The 14,306-nt window shown below is 38.3% G+C and overlaps 1 protein-coding gene across 14 annotated transcripts in view; it reads right to left on the bottom strand.

Annotated features, from left to right (window-relative positions):
• PTPRK (protein tyrosine phosphatase receptor type K) overlaps nt 1-14,306 on the bottom strand; it is a 352,960-nt gene that overhangs the window by 146,722 nt on the left and 191,932 nt on the right. The gene's annotated exons all lie outside the window — the stretch shown is intronic.

Here is a 14,306-nt window from a genome sequence, read left to right as displayed (position 1 = left end):
TGTGTCTACTGTATGAACAACTGGATGTAAGCCCCACAGGAAATTCATCTACTGCATCAAAGCCCAGAAGGCTGATCTTATTGTATTTTATATCGTAAGCTAGTTTGATATATTTTGTGAAAAGTGGAGAAGATAAATAGTATATCTATATTAAAAAAATCAACAAAACAACAAACCATCAACCCTATGTTTCCAGGTACTTATTGTATAAAGGGTCATCTCCAGGTGAAGATGGGGGAGAAATGTGCACTTTCTGGAACAATATGCAAAATGAAAAGCAACCATTCTTCAAAATTCTTTTGCGAATTTTGCAATGTAGTGTCTTGTACCAAAGAAAATAACATACAAAAATGCATTATATTGGGGGTTATTGGATGCAAAAATAGCGCTTAGATGCTGATGCATTTTAATGAGGATGTTTTACAAAACATTTGCAAAAATATGGATAACTGAATTTAAGATCGGAAAAAATGAGAGAAAGTGAGAAAGTGAAATTTACCAATCATCCCATTCCCTTCTCCAGGACTCTGTGATCTCCTAATGATTGGCTAACATTGTTGGAATGGTTTTATTTGCTTATCATTTGAATAGATCTTTCAGAATCATAATTAAAAACACCTACCATTCAGCTTTCATCTACTGAATAAAAAGCAATTGTGTTGTGTCATAATTTTGGACAAACATATTTGGACAAATAAACAAGCTGAACAATAAGCACAGTCTTTCTCAGGAAGAAGCATTTTTCCAGCTCTAGATAGAATGGCTACCACCTGCTCTTCTTTAGTTATTTTTTCTCCCAACAGGGTTGGCAAAGAGGATACAACTGAGGGAGCCAATGCCCCACTTTGTCCTTGCCCCTCTCCAGCTCTATGTGAGCAATGAAAGGAAGCAATATTGGAATACTGTTGTAGAGGGTAGAGGACTCCCAGTCTTATCTGTTCCAACCAAAAGTGGGTGTTACACTAGAAAAGGGAAACCCACCAACTCTGGTTGCTTCTTCCATACTCTGGGGTCCTTCAGTCCTATCTAAGGCACAATTAAAACAGTAGTTCCATACAACACTTAATACAGTGCTATACAGCCATTGTTTTCCTCACACCCATGATCTTTCTATAATGTTTACTTATAAATAAATCCTGGTAAGCAACCATCCCCTGCCACTTGATTCAATACCTTCCCCTTTGCAGGCTTTTCCTCTTTCTTATCATTTCTTGCTCAGCAAGTGTACATCAAAGTGGGAAACCTACATCGCATTGTTGTCATGGGGATTAAATGAGGAAGGGGAGAACCATGTATAGGCCACATTGAGCTCCATGAAGGAAAAAGGTGGAATGTAAATGCATTGTAATGAATGAATGAATGCTGCAGCAACAAGTCTTAGTGGATCTTGGCATGCCCACCAGCCTAGGTGCTACTGTCCTGGCCTGTTGGCCACTGATGCTCTCTGGGAACACCCTGGGGTGCAGGGCTCTGGACTTTGACCTGATGGTCCAGCTCTAGCTACGACACTGTGTGGTATGTCCACATTCTACTCTTATCTCCTATCATGCAATACTTTGCAAAAATATAATTTCAGAAATTGAATTGGGATTTGCTGAGATAATCCGCTAGAGTTTGTTAATCAACCTTGTGAGTCATAGCAATGGGATAGCAAGCTAAAAGATGAGCCCCTTCTGTCTCCTTAAATTAAGAGTTGCTAGAGGCTATATACATATAAAGCTGTCATGGAATATACATATGAAAACGGTGCGATATAAACCCAATGTCTAACAGCTTCAGACTTTGCCCACTAACTTCTGTTTAAAGATGCAAAAAGTTTCAGGTTACTTGCAATAGGAAAGTAAACTCTGTAATTTTGAAATTATAATTGGGGAATATTTGATAGCTCGGGTTGTAGAATAAGGAATGAGAACCATTAATAGGAAACTTAATTAGGTAACATCAGAAAAGTTTATCTGGTATATTGGGACTGCATGCTTCAGTTGTCATTTAGTGTACTTTTGGGATTCTTAGTTACACCACACCTCTGGCTCTGATAGAGTATTGTGTTATGAAGAATATTAATAATGCCGCTCAACAATTACTGGTTCATTTAATAACTGATTAAAATTCATGCATAATTTACTGAAACATGCAGAGACTTTATAAACGTCTCCTTGTCTTCAAGAGCCTAAAACCAAAATGTATATGCTAATATAAAAATATTCTTTGTGCCTCCAACCTAAGAAAAATGTATTATGCAGTGATATATTAGCCTTATGAATGCATAGTTTAATCCACAACAAGCATGCTGTTAATTGAAGTATATTTTTCTAAACATAATATCCTGTTCTTTGAAGTCAAAGGTTGAGGGCATCCCCAATTAGGAATCAGTGGGAAAAACGCCTAAAGTGAGCCACTATATCAGTTATAAAACTCCTCTCGAGAATCAGATGTTGCCTGCATTTTTAACTCTATTTCAAAATAAAATTCCACACTAGCAGAGCTGGTGGAATGGTATTCTGCACAGTTTAGTGTTTGTTCTTTATGTGATTGACCTTCATAAGCTTGACATTTAACATCTTAATTTCACAGCAAATGAACTGTCATTATGAATGCTAGCTTCATCATTGGGATTAGATTCAGTTGGAGGTCCAAATTAGCTTTAAATATACATTGTGCATTGGAGGGGGAAATCTTATGAAGAATTAGTTTGTTTTGAATTTAGGTTCGTAGAATCTGGGGATTCCTTCTACTAGGAAAACTGCATCACAATTTATCTCCTGTGATGATTTTTTTTTAAAAAAAAAAAGTTTGCTTCCGCACTGTTTAATCAGGAACCAAAAGTGGGGCAGCTAGTGCTGGCATTGGCACTGGTATGTGAGCATCTACTGGGGCTGATACTGGCATGTAGCAACCTTTATTCTTTTAATAAACAAATATGTTCATGGTGCAGCTAGCATGTACACAGTTCAAGATGAGGATCTTTGTTCATTTTTACTGTTAAACTATTATATTTATTTCCACAACCAAATGGTGTTTATTCCGTAGTTAATGTGGTTAGCATCAGAAGTAAATGCCACTTACAAGCTTGTGGAAACACTGGGATCATCTACTGGGGGGGGATAAAACTGCACTTGCATATAAAATGACAGCAAAGAGACATATGGCACCTTAAAGGCAGCCTGGAATTGACCAGCACGTTGACTCTTGTACCCCCAAAAAGGACATTTGAGATCACGGTACTATGGAAGACATGAAGTAGCCAACACTAATTCTGTATCACATTTTGCAAGCAGTACCATCAATTTAGAAATAAAGTATACTCAGGTGTCATAGCAATCTGGAAAGAAAACATGTGGGGTGGGGACTCTCTGGAGGGCAATAGGGCAGGGGCAGAGCTAGCTCGCTCACCCCACTTTTCACACTCCCCGTCCATGGTTGGATGGGGCTAATGTTGAAGGTGGGAGATCTGCTACAGTCGTCTCTGGATTATGAATCCTATTCAAAACACAAGCACACAGTCACAATCACAAATACTGTGTGTCTCTGTCTGTAAACACAGAGAGAGACTGAGATCCTAGTCAATCTAAGGAGGTCCATAGAAAACTGACAGAAAGGGTGCCCCAGGATGCAGCACTACTGAAAGAGAGATAGGATTGAACTGGGCTTTCTCCAAACACACACTGGTTTAAGCTCTTTCCTACCAGATCACATTCCTTATTAATGTAGGGACTGTATGCTATTTACCAGGGAAGTTAATCAACAGCCAGAGTGTTCATTTTGAAGTCACGGAGCACCTTTGTGATTCTAGGAGCTCAGCACAAAGATAAAAAAATTAGGGCAACATGGATTTCTGTCCTTTGCTCCTGACACACCACTGGGCACTCTATTGGGAAATCCCCTTCACAAACCACTCCAAAAATTAAGTTCCCAAATCAGCACCATGCCTAAAATGGTAATATAAAAAGGGCCATGTGCTACAGTCTACTAGAGACTAAGGCCTTGTTCTTGTTTTAACATCAACCAAGTGTTTCCCTTTAAAGGTGGACAACCGCTTTACGGGATTTGTTAACTGCATTCATCCAGATCTGCAGATTTTTCAACAGTTTCTCCAGAGAACCAACAAGACTTTGTGACTCTTTTCATTTCTATTACAATTTGTATTATGCAGTACAGGCTTTCATTCAGACGCAAAGGAGAATGCTACCAAGCATGTACAGACACTCTCAATAGCATGCTCTTTGATTTGTTGATAACAACATATTGTGTAAGCCACGTGGCTGCAGACGGCAAAAAGCAGAGCATTTGCAGCACACAAAATCATTCCGCCTGGAAACAGAAAGCATAAGAAGAGCCCAGCTGGGGTGGGGTTTGTTTCTAAATTACCTGTTTTATGTTTTATTCTGTCAATTTTTATGTTAAAATTCAATAAAGATCTACATGATTAAAAAAGAAAAGTCCTCTTGGATCTGGTCAAAGGCCTATCTAGTCCAACATCTTGTTCTTATAGTGACCAATCAGATGCCAAGCCCACAAACAGGACTTGTGCACAACAGCATTCTCCTCACACTACTTTTGTTCAGCCATACTGAGATTATCAGCCCCTCAGTCCTGCCTCTTCTCAACTGCTTAGCAGTGTCTCCTCTGCATTTCCCCCCTGCCATGTTAATTAAATGTTTCACAACTAAGTGTCTGAGGTAAAAGATGCATAGATTCTGTCTCACAACTATAGGACACCTAGGAAACTTTCCTCACCTACAGGTGGCGACAAATATGACCAGGGGGAGGAAGGTGTGGACACAAGGGGCCTGATGGATAAGAGTGGTATAACTGTTTAACAGCTGAATCATGAAAGCAGACTTGCAGTGTCTGTGTTTACATCAGTGCTCAGTCATAGACTGTGACCTACGAAAATCCAGCACAGCCCCCAGAAACCCCAAGATTTTGATCACATCTTTTTGGAACTGATTCCATGTGCAAGTTAAGTACAAGGCATGATACCAAAACTGGGAAAGAAGCCAGAGATAACAATGAACAAGTATTGGCTGCATTTACATGTAACACTAAACCAACATTTGGCACTCTGTGGATTAGATGCAAATATCAAAGATCTGGTCTCACCCATTCCTTCTTTCCCTTGCACAGCCAGGAGGCAAACTTCTGTGGAAATTAGTTTTACTTGTTACAAAGCCAGGAATATTGGGTTACACTAAACTGCGGTTAGTTAAACAAGCCAGCATCATAACTTATGGCTTGAAGTTGGCTTGCTTTTGAAACTGATCAGATTTGCTGTAAGCCAGGATTCCTGGTTTGCATGACAATGACAAGCCAGAATTCTTTGCAAATTCTCCTCCTCTTCCCAGCCACACAGGAAGAGGAGAGATGTGCTCATCAACTTAGTATTAAGTCATGACTTGGAATTATTATCATTTTTAAATGTATTACCCACTCTTCACCAGCAGGTCTTACACATCTCAGGTAGACGAATTTAGAACTGCAACCTCTGGGACTTCTAAGAGTTCCCAGCAACGTCAGTTGTGGTTTTTTGTTTTCCTTAGGTTTGTACATCCTATTGACTTTTTGAAGTTGTATTCTCAAAAATTTATAAACGTTAAAAAAAAATCAGAGAAGGGTGTGTGTGTGTTTACCATAGTTCAGTGCAGTCATGGAAGCTCCCACTTAATATGCCAACTTTATGTATAACATACAAAAGTCATACACAACTGTATAGCTGGGAGCGTTTAATCTTAGTGACTCAATGTCTCCTGACTGCCTGGCATGCTGAACTACGAAGAATGATTTTGCAGCGGAAACTGCTAACTCCTGCATATTGAATTTCACAACCTGCGCATCACCGTGGCATTTTATTCACCTCAATTTGAAACACCACTGCAATCATTTTACAATCTGTCCTTATATAATAAAAAAGGATCAGTCCTTTAGCACTAGGCACTGTCAGCAGAAGTTAAAAGCAGGATTCGCTTCGTGTCCATTGCACATGTGACCTTCTTATTTAAATAAAGCAATCATTCACTTCAGCTTAAGTGCAAAACACACACACTAAGAATTGAAGAATTCTGAGGCCAGGTGTTTGTTTTTGAGTTCACAGTCCTTCCAAGCAACCCTGTCGCCACCACTTCTGGTTACCTCCCCCAGATTTGTAGTATAATTTGAGGATAATTTGATGATAATTTGAGAGGGGTCCTTTTGTTGCTGCCATTATTAAACAATTGAGAGTTAGGAGTCATTGCAATCTACTCTCTACCACGCAACAATCAGGGTGTGTGTGTGCGCGCACACACAGGCCAGTGGTGGTGGGAGCCAGAGGTAAGGTGAGGTCAGAGACAAAGAATGGGTGGAGCAAAAGATGCAACTCTTGCCTTTGCCACAGCCAATTTAAACCAGCAGTTTCTATACATGCACATCTCCAACCTTCGTCCAGAAAAGCAAGAGGCATTAACACAGTTCAGGAACACATCCCAGCTAAGCAGAAGCACTTAAAGAGGTTGTGGAGCAGGGTCAGGGCTAGAACCAATTTGTGCCACTCCAATGGGTGAAGGCATTTCTAACGCAGTCTCAGACTAACTATTGAAGTGTCTCCATAATAATGAAGCCTAAAGATCTGGCAATAAACCAGGGTGACAGAGCTAGAATGATTTTCGTTTGTCTTGCAACCAAATTTCCAACTTCAAAGAAGCAAGCTTATTTATATTATAATATTTCACCATCAAAATTATTTCTCCTTCTTCTTTAGCAGAATGTGATCAACCTGATTTGACACCAAACCAAAGCAAACTAAGGCAAACATCCTCTGCATTACAGGGGTCAGTATTTTCTCTCTGTTTTCACAGTTTCTAGATCTGGCCTCAAACAATCCGTATTATGCTCTCTGGATGGTTCGGGAATATTTGGATATGCACATAAAACACAAGGAAACTGGTGTTCCATGAACACTTGGTCACCTTTCTTCTAAGTTTAGTATAATAAAATACTAACAATGCTACTGAATTACAATTGCTAAACTATTCCAAAAACCAGAAGGCCACTTTTTGCTTACAAACCAGTGCTAATATTTTGCTTCATTGTCAGCCTTTGTTCCCACAGTCAGCATAAAAGGATTTCCCAGTGGTAAGTATTCTAACCCTATGGTTCTCATAATTCATTTGGTTTGAATTATTGATAAGCTCTTTGGAAAAATGGAAAAGGGTCACACAGATAAGCCAATTCTTTCTTGGATAAAACCCATAAATTATATATAAATATTGATATATCAGGACATAACACAAGTTTCTCCTACAGAATACATTTTGCTTTGTTTACAGAGATGGACAATATTCACAGCTGTAGTCATGGCAATCTACAACAATCATGAGCATTTCATGGGCTGGTATGCAGCTGCAATATTAGCCAATCATTAACCATGGTTTTTCTTTTAGTCTTTCTTGCTGGTTCAGGATTTTAGTGTGGCATTTGAAGGCATAATTGTTATGTTTTTAGTCCTGCTTTAAATTTAATTTATTGTAGGTTGCCTAGAGAATTATATTATGAGGGCATTCTATCATCTATCTATCTATCTATCTATCTATCTATCTATCTAATCATCTATCTATCATCTATCTATCTATCTATCATCTATCATCATCTATCTATCTATCATCTATCATCATCTATCTATCCAGCCACTATTCAATAATAAAGGATAGGTAAAGTACTAGAGGACTATACACTGCCACCAACCCCACTTCTAGCTATGGTTTGGCATTACATCTGCACATATGTTAATCCGAACCTGGGTATGCTCTTAACCCAATATATGAAATATTGTGTGGGTTACATTGGACAATTCATTGCCATTCTCTCACCCATATACACAGCCCACTAGCAATGTATTTGCACTGACCCAATAAATAACTGACCAACTCTAGTTTAACAGAGTATCATAGATGCAGCAGCAAAGTGCTCATAAATGTACTATTTTTATAAACTATGCTAGGCAAGTCATGATTAGTGGTTTCCTGTGAATTATTAAACAGCCAAATATTTGAAACTGTTTGAAAAGGATTTAAGTGAACTATTCTGAGTGTGCCTTGTTCCATCTGTTGAAAAATTATTCTCAAACAATACAAAAGCCAAGACGATTAAAGGTCACTGATACATAGCAAAGCACCTTATTTCAAACCAGAAGAGGAAAAAAATTAATTATAATTGCAAAAAACTATTCCAGCCACATTTTAGACATAGCATCCAATTATCCATTTCATTTTCATTTACACCTCATGGGCGAGATCATTTATCATGTTTCACGATAATGACCAGAAGGCACACAGAGAGTGATTTCTAGAGGTAACAAATTACAGACCATATTAGCATAAGCTTACAAGATCTCATCAACAAGTACTATGCATAAATATGGGGTAATTACATTTACAATGAGCAGGAATGGTTGATACGCTACCTTTTTCATTAGCAGCTGCCAAAAAAAACAAAAAACCTGGTTCCTAATTGAACATCCTGGTTTGCTTGCTTAAGTACAGTAATTTAGATCCTTATAACAAATCAGGAATCACTGTGTTGCTGGAGCACCAGCCAGGTAGGCATTGTAGTGGCTCATGATCTGGAGATGAATCTTTCATCATCAAGTATTATTGCTTCTTGCTACCAAGCCATCCATCATGCTGCTGAGACAGCTTGGAAAGATAGTGCTGGACCCTCACATTACTGCTCCTTGAACTCTGTCTCATCCATCTTTTGCATCATGCCTGATTTGCAGCTAAGTATCATCTCCCTGCTGCAAAACCAAGTGTGAACCCCATAATGCCTCTAACCTAGAGTGCCACTCTAATAGTAATTGATTTCTTTTTACTGCCGTGCTCAGGACTTGGAAAGCTCATCTGTGGTTACTGACAAAGAAGACAACCATACAGAATTTAGATTTTTGCTGTAGGAAAAAGTAAAGTTGCTTCTTTATTCCACCATGTTATATGTGTCATGGGTGCATTTTTTCATGTCGATGCACATACATGCACACAATATATAATATTACAAGCATACGGTGGGTGCACATCCACGAACACACAAAACACAGACATATAGTATTGTTTAAACAAAATAATCTCAGGTGCAATACACAGTATTCAACATTTCAGGCTGTTCAAGTTGTCAGCAATTCAATTTGACACTGTACGATGTTTACACACACACACACACACACACACACACACACACACACTCTGCACACACCCAGTGTACAAAAATAAGGGGAAATTATTATTAACCCCAGATTCACTCATTCAAACAATGTCTGCTTTAAAACCTCAGCAGACCATAAACCACCCAAGATTAAGTATAGTAATTCAGCTTCATCTGAATGCTGCTATAAAAGTTTAATACATCAAAATGATCAAAATGCCCCCAGTGGCAGGTTGGGATTCTGTTTCCAATTCAAATTCTCTTTAATATATGGCTTCACTGACATCTTGCATTTTCTACCATCTAGGTTGAATTCCAAGCGGCTTCCTTCTTCATCATTACCATACATCGGCTCACCAATCCAGCACAACACTACAGAGATGTCAAACCCAGTAGATTTTTCTTTTGTACCCAACAGTGAGTGGCAGATAGGAATCATTTAAATAAATACTGTGAAAGCCTTCCTGCTGTATTTCCCCAAGCACTCATTTTTTAAACAAACCTAAGTATGGGAAGAGATTGAAGGGAGAAGCAAAGCTAGCAACAAAATCTAAGAACAATAAAAAACTGGAATTTAGTTATGCTTTAGTACACCTATAAACATGCCTTAATTTCTTGTTAAATATGGACAATCTGAGCAAGTCATGAATACATTCTACACTCTTACAGGAACAGATACAAATTCAAAGAGCAATGGTGATGTCTGGATTGCACTAATATAATCTGTTCTCAGAAATGAACAGTTTCATTGCATCAGTTCTTATAATCTGTATCTGTATGTGCATCAGTGCTGGTTGGGTCATTAAACAGTCAATGCAAGCAAACAACACTCTTCTCACTATAAATAACCATATTTAACAGTTTCCACATCATGCAAGGATAGTTTTATAATTTAAACATATTGGTGTTTACCAGTTCAAGAAAACCTAACCAAGCACATTTCGGATATGAATAGCCAACTGGCTATTTGCTTCATTACAAAATATTTATGGGACCTACAGCCTGTTTTCCTACAAACTTATACACAATTTATATCTAAGGTGCTAATCAAATTTGCCATAGAAATATAAAGTTTAATTTTAGTAGTAAAAATATCTTGTTTATTCTAAGAGATGCAGCACTCAAATGAAATGTTTTGGCTCTCAAGCCTGGAGGATTTGTGCTCTGATTTTAGTCTGCTGACTATCTGAAAAAGTAAAGCAGCACAAGCAACAGGGCAGGGAAGTTCAGGCTGTTACACAACACCATCTGAGTAGCCTGCATAGCTCGGTCAATGAGGTCCAAGTGCCCCTCTAAGTCTTGAGTATCTGGAATAAGATTCACTTAAGTGCCCTTGAGTCGTGCAATGTATTCAGCAGCTTGGTCACATATATGTTACATAACCAAAGTTTTTGTGCTGAATGTAATGTGTTACTTTTAGCTAATTTCTCAGTTTTGGTAAATTAACACAGGACTTTACTATAGAATAAGGGCCACCAAGCTTTTGGGGCTTGTAGGCACATTTGCAAATTGGAGAAACTGCTGTGGATCTCACACACCCACACACCCACAACAAACTGCACACCACAATGTAGTTCATTGGCTACAAAAGAATGCTTTCTAGGTCTAATTTCAGTGGAAAGGAAATGGGGATATGGTGGGTATCAAGGAAGGCCTCTGTGGGCACACTTGAATGAGCCTTTTCTATGGTGACTCCCCATCTGTAGAATGTTCTCCCCAGAGAGGGTCACTTACTGCTGTCATTACATGATGACAGTGAAAACATTCCTCTTTATCCAGGCTTTCAGTTACGAAATAATATACGGCCTGTTAAATGGGGGGGGGGCTGTTATTGTTGTTGTTGTTATATTTTTATAAAATGGATTTTTACACATACTCTGTTTTCCTTTCCACAAGTAGTTAAATGTGTACATGGTTCGATTTTGGGTGTGATATTTGAAATTTCCTGCGAATGTCAGAGTTGATGAAAATGAACCTTACCCCTGCCACACAGTCTTACAATTTGAATGTTTCTCCAAGGCATTTACAAATGGTACAAAAAGGGATCGATTATCAATTTCCCTGAGAGATATGTGCCTTTTTCTTTCTTAAGAAAGAACCTTTTGTTGTTGTTTTTTTTTGGGGAAACTTGACTGGATCATTAGAATAACGCCAGGCACCAAATTCATTTTAAGATATTGAAGGAATATTTAGGAGATTATTCACTCTAATTAGTTTTGCCAGCCTACGCAAAACTAGTCAGATCCCTTGCAGGAGTGATGGGATAAGACACCTATTAATACAAATTCTAAAGTGTGAAAGCTGTGGCATGGAAATCAATTAAAATCTATAACTCTCAGCTCGTCACAGGTCACAAGCACTGCATTATCGACATGGCACACCTTTGGTAAACATAATTCAACTATAAACATTGTATAGAATCCACAGAAGTGGATAAACATAATCCACAGAAGTGGTAAACATAATTCAACTATAAACATTGTATAGAATCCACAGAAGTGACCAGTTGAGGAATGATCACTGGGAGGAAGGCAGAGAGAAGAAATGCCATGGTGCACTTGTAGCAGCAAAACTGTACACCTTCATCTACCCCAGCTACAATAAAACATGTCTCTCCAGCATCCGTCTCTACAGCTACAGCAGGAGCTGTAACTCTCCAATGGTTTAACTCGACCTCCAAAGGCACAGTCTTCCACTGTCTCCTGAGACAGACAGATGCCAACAAACCCCTTTGGTAAACATAATTCAACTATAAAACTTGTATGTGAAGTCAAAAGAATGCAATGAAATAAGTCACCTAAGCTCTACTACAGTAATGTGAAGGAGTCTCAGTGATAAGTCTAGATGTTGACTAGCAATAACTTGTATGAATGGGGAAGGGTCATAGTTCAGTGGTAGATCCCATTGCTTTGTATCCAAACGGTTCTGAGTTCAATCCCTCTATGTAATACTGGGAAATGCTACTGTCTGAAACTCTGGACAGCCACCACCCATCGGTGGAGACAATACTGAGTTGGCTGGACAAAGGGTCTGATTTAGTACAGTGGTACCTTGGTTCTCAAATGCCTTGGTACTCAAACAACTTGGACCCAAATACTGCAACCCCAGAAGTGTGTGTTTTGGTTTGCAAACTTTTTTCGAAAGCCGAATGTGCTCCTTTTTGAGTGTTATGCTTCCATTTTGAGTGCCACACTTCCGTTTTTGAGTGTAACGCGGAGGTCTGTCTGTTTTTGCTATTTATTTTGTGTATGTTTTTTGCAGCGTTTTTGTTTTTGTGACTGTGTGGAACCCAGTTCAGCTACTGACTGACTGATTGTGTGACTGCAGTACATTGTTTATTGCTTTCATTTTATGGATCAGTGGTCTCATTAGATAGAAAAATTCATGTTAAATTGTTGTTTTAGGGGTTGTTTTTAAAAGTCTGGAATGGATTAATCCATTTTGCATTACTTTCTATGGGAAAGCGTGCCTTGGTTTTGGAACGCTTTGGTTTTGGAATGGACTTCCGGAACAGATTAAGTTAGAGAACCAAGCTACCACTGTACATGGCAGGCTCCTCTGTCATATTTCTAGACATTTATACATGAAACTTCCAATTTTCAAGTAATAAAGACAAAAATATATGAACACAAAGCTTCTCTCAACAGAGTAATAGATATTTTTATTTTTAAATTCTACCCTGCCTGCTTTCATCCTCCACAGTGGCATGCCAGTTGTAACTGTTAAACTGCACACCTTAAATATATAGTTAATCTAACGTACTCGGGCAATCAGACAAGGCCAGTTTTAACACACATTTTATCAGCAGCTGCTGTTATTCATCTTCCATTCACTAATAACCCGTGTTGTCAAAGTTTGTCTTCTACAAGCTGAAGATATTCTCATTACTCAAAATGATATGGAAGCAATACTCAGAACATGACAAAGTAAATTGCATTTCATCGTATCTTTTTTCTTCTTCCTGCGGCTGAGGGAACACGTAGATCGATACTCTTCAGCATGGGAACTCCACACTGAAATTTTCATTTGTTTCAAACAGCAACAAAAAGACCTTAAGCATGCCCTGTCACTTTTGGTTTAGGAAGAAATGCACTAATAAACTCTTACCCCTGGGTCATCTTTGACAATGGGCAATACTATGCCAGCTCTTATTAAAGGCAATTCGTATCAGTGGCCCAAAAATTTCCTTTAAAATTACCATCTTTTGTATCCATGTAGCAGGATGTCAGCTTTAAAGTGCCATCGAGATATAGGACCTGTCAGTATAGTTAATTTTCAGCAGAGTTTTAACACCAGGGTAGCTTATCCCCCAGGGTATGTTTTTGACTAACGAGGTTTATTTGGTGGTTATCCAGACAAACAAGGAAGCATTACTACTGCATATTGCTTTTCAAATATAGCGGGAAGCAAGAAACTCTATGTACTCAAGCTTTAAGCTGATGCAGCCGATAATTCTAAGATCGTAGTCTAAATAGATAGATAGATAGATAGATAGATAGGTAGATAGATAGTCCAGTAGCACCTTAGAGACCAACTCAGTTTGTTCTGGGTGTAAGCTTTTGTGTGCATGTACACTTCTTCAGATACACTGAAACAGAAGAATATATAAGGGTCTGGTGATATATGGTCTCTAAGGTGCTACTGGACATTTTTTAAAAAAAATGTATTTCAACTGCGTCAGACCAACACAGCTGCCTACCTAAATCTAAGATCTTAGGTAGAACTCAATGAGTTGTTGAAAATATATTTATTTTTCATTTTGTTTTGACCAAATTTATAGACCACTTAATCAAACAAAACCTCTAAGCAGCGTATATAAAATAGTACAAAATATAATTTGTAAAACTTTAAATACTTAAAGAACTTGAAATAAAAATGAAATGATGACTTGAAAATGTCAGCATTCCTCAATGGGAGACAAATTTTATTTCCTTAACTTTGATCTAGAACTGAGATACACACCATACAGTTGAAGCCTATTTAAAGCACACAACCCTCCCCAAAGAATCCTGGAAATTGTAGTTTGGAGATTGCTGGATAAGATAAATGCTGGAAACTATGATGTCTCTCACCACTCAGAGATTTCTGTACACATAACAATATTAAGTACAGTAAGGCTATAGAAAAATAAAAAT

Source organism: Podarcis cretensis (genome assembly GCF_951804945.1).
Source record: "Podarcis cretensis genome assembly, chromosome: 3".
Taxonomy (NCBI): Eukaryota; Metazoa; Chordata; class Lepidosauria; order Squamata; family Lacertidae; genus Podarcis; species Podarcis cretensis.
The sequence above is the reverse complement of the archived record's forward strand: the minus strand, read 5'-3'. Positions and strand labels throughout refer to the sequence as shown.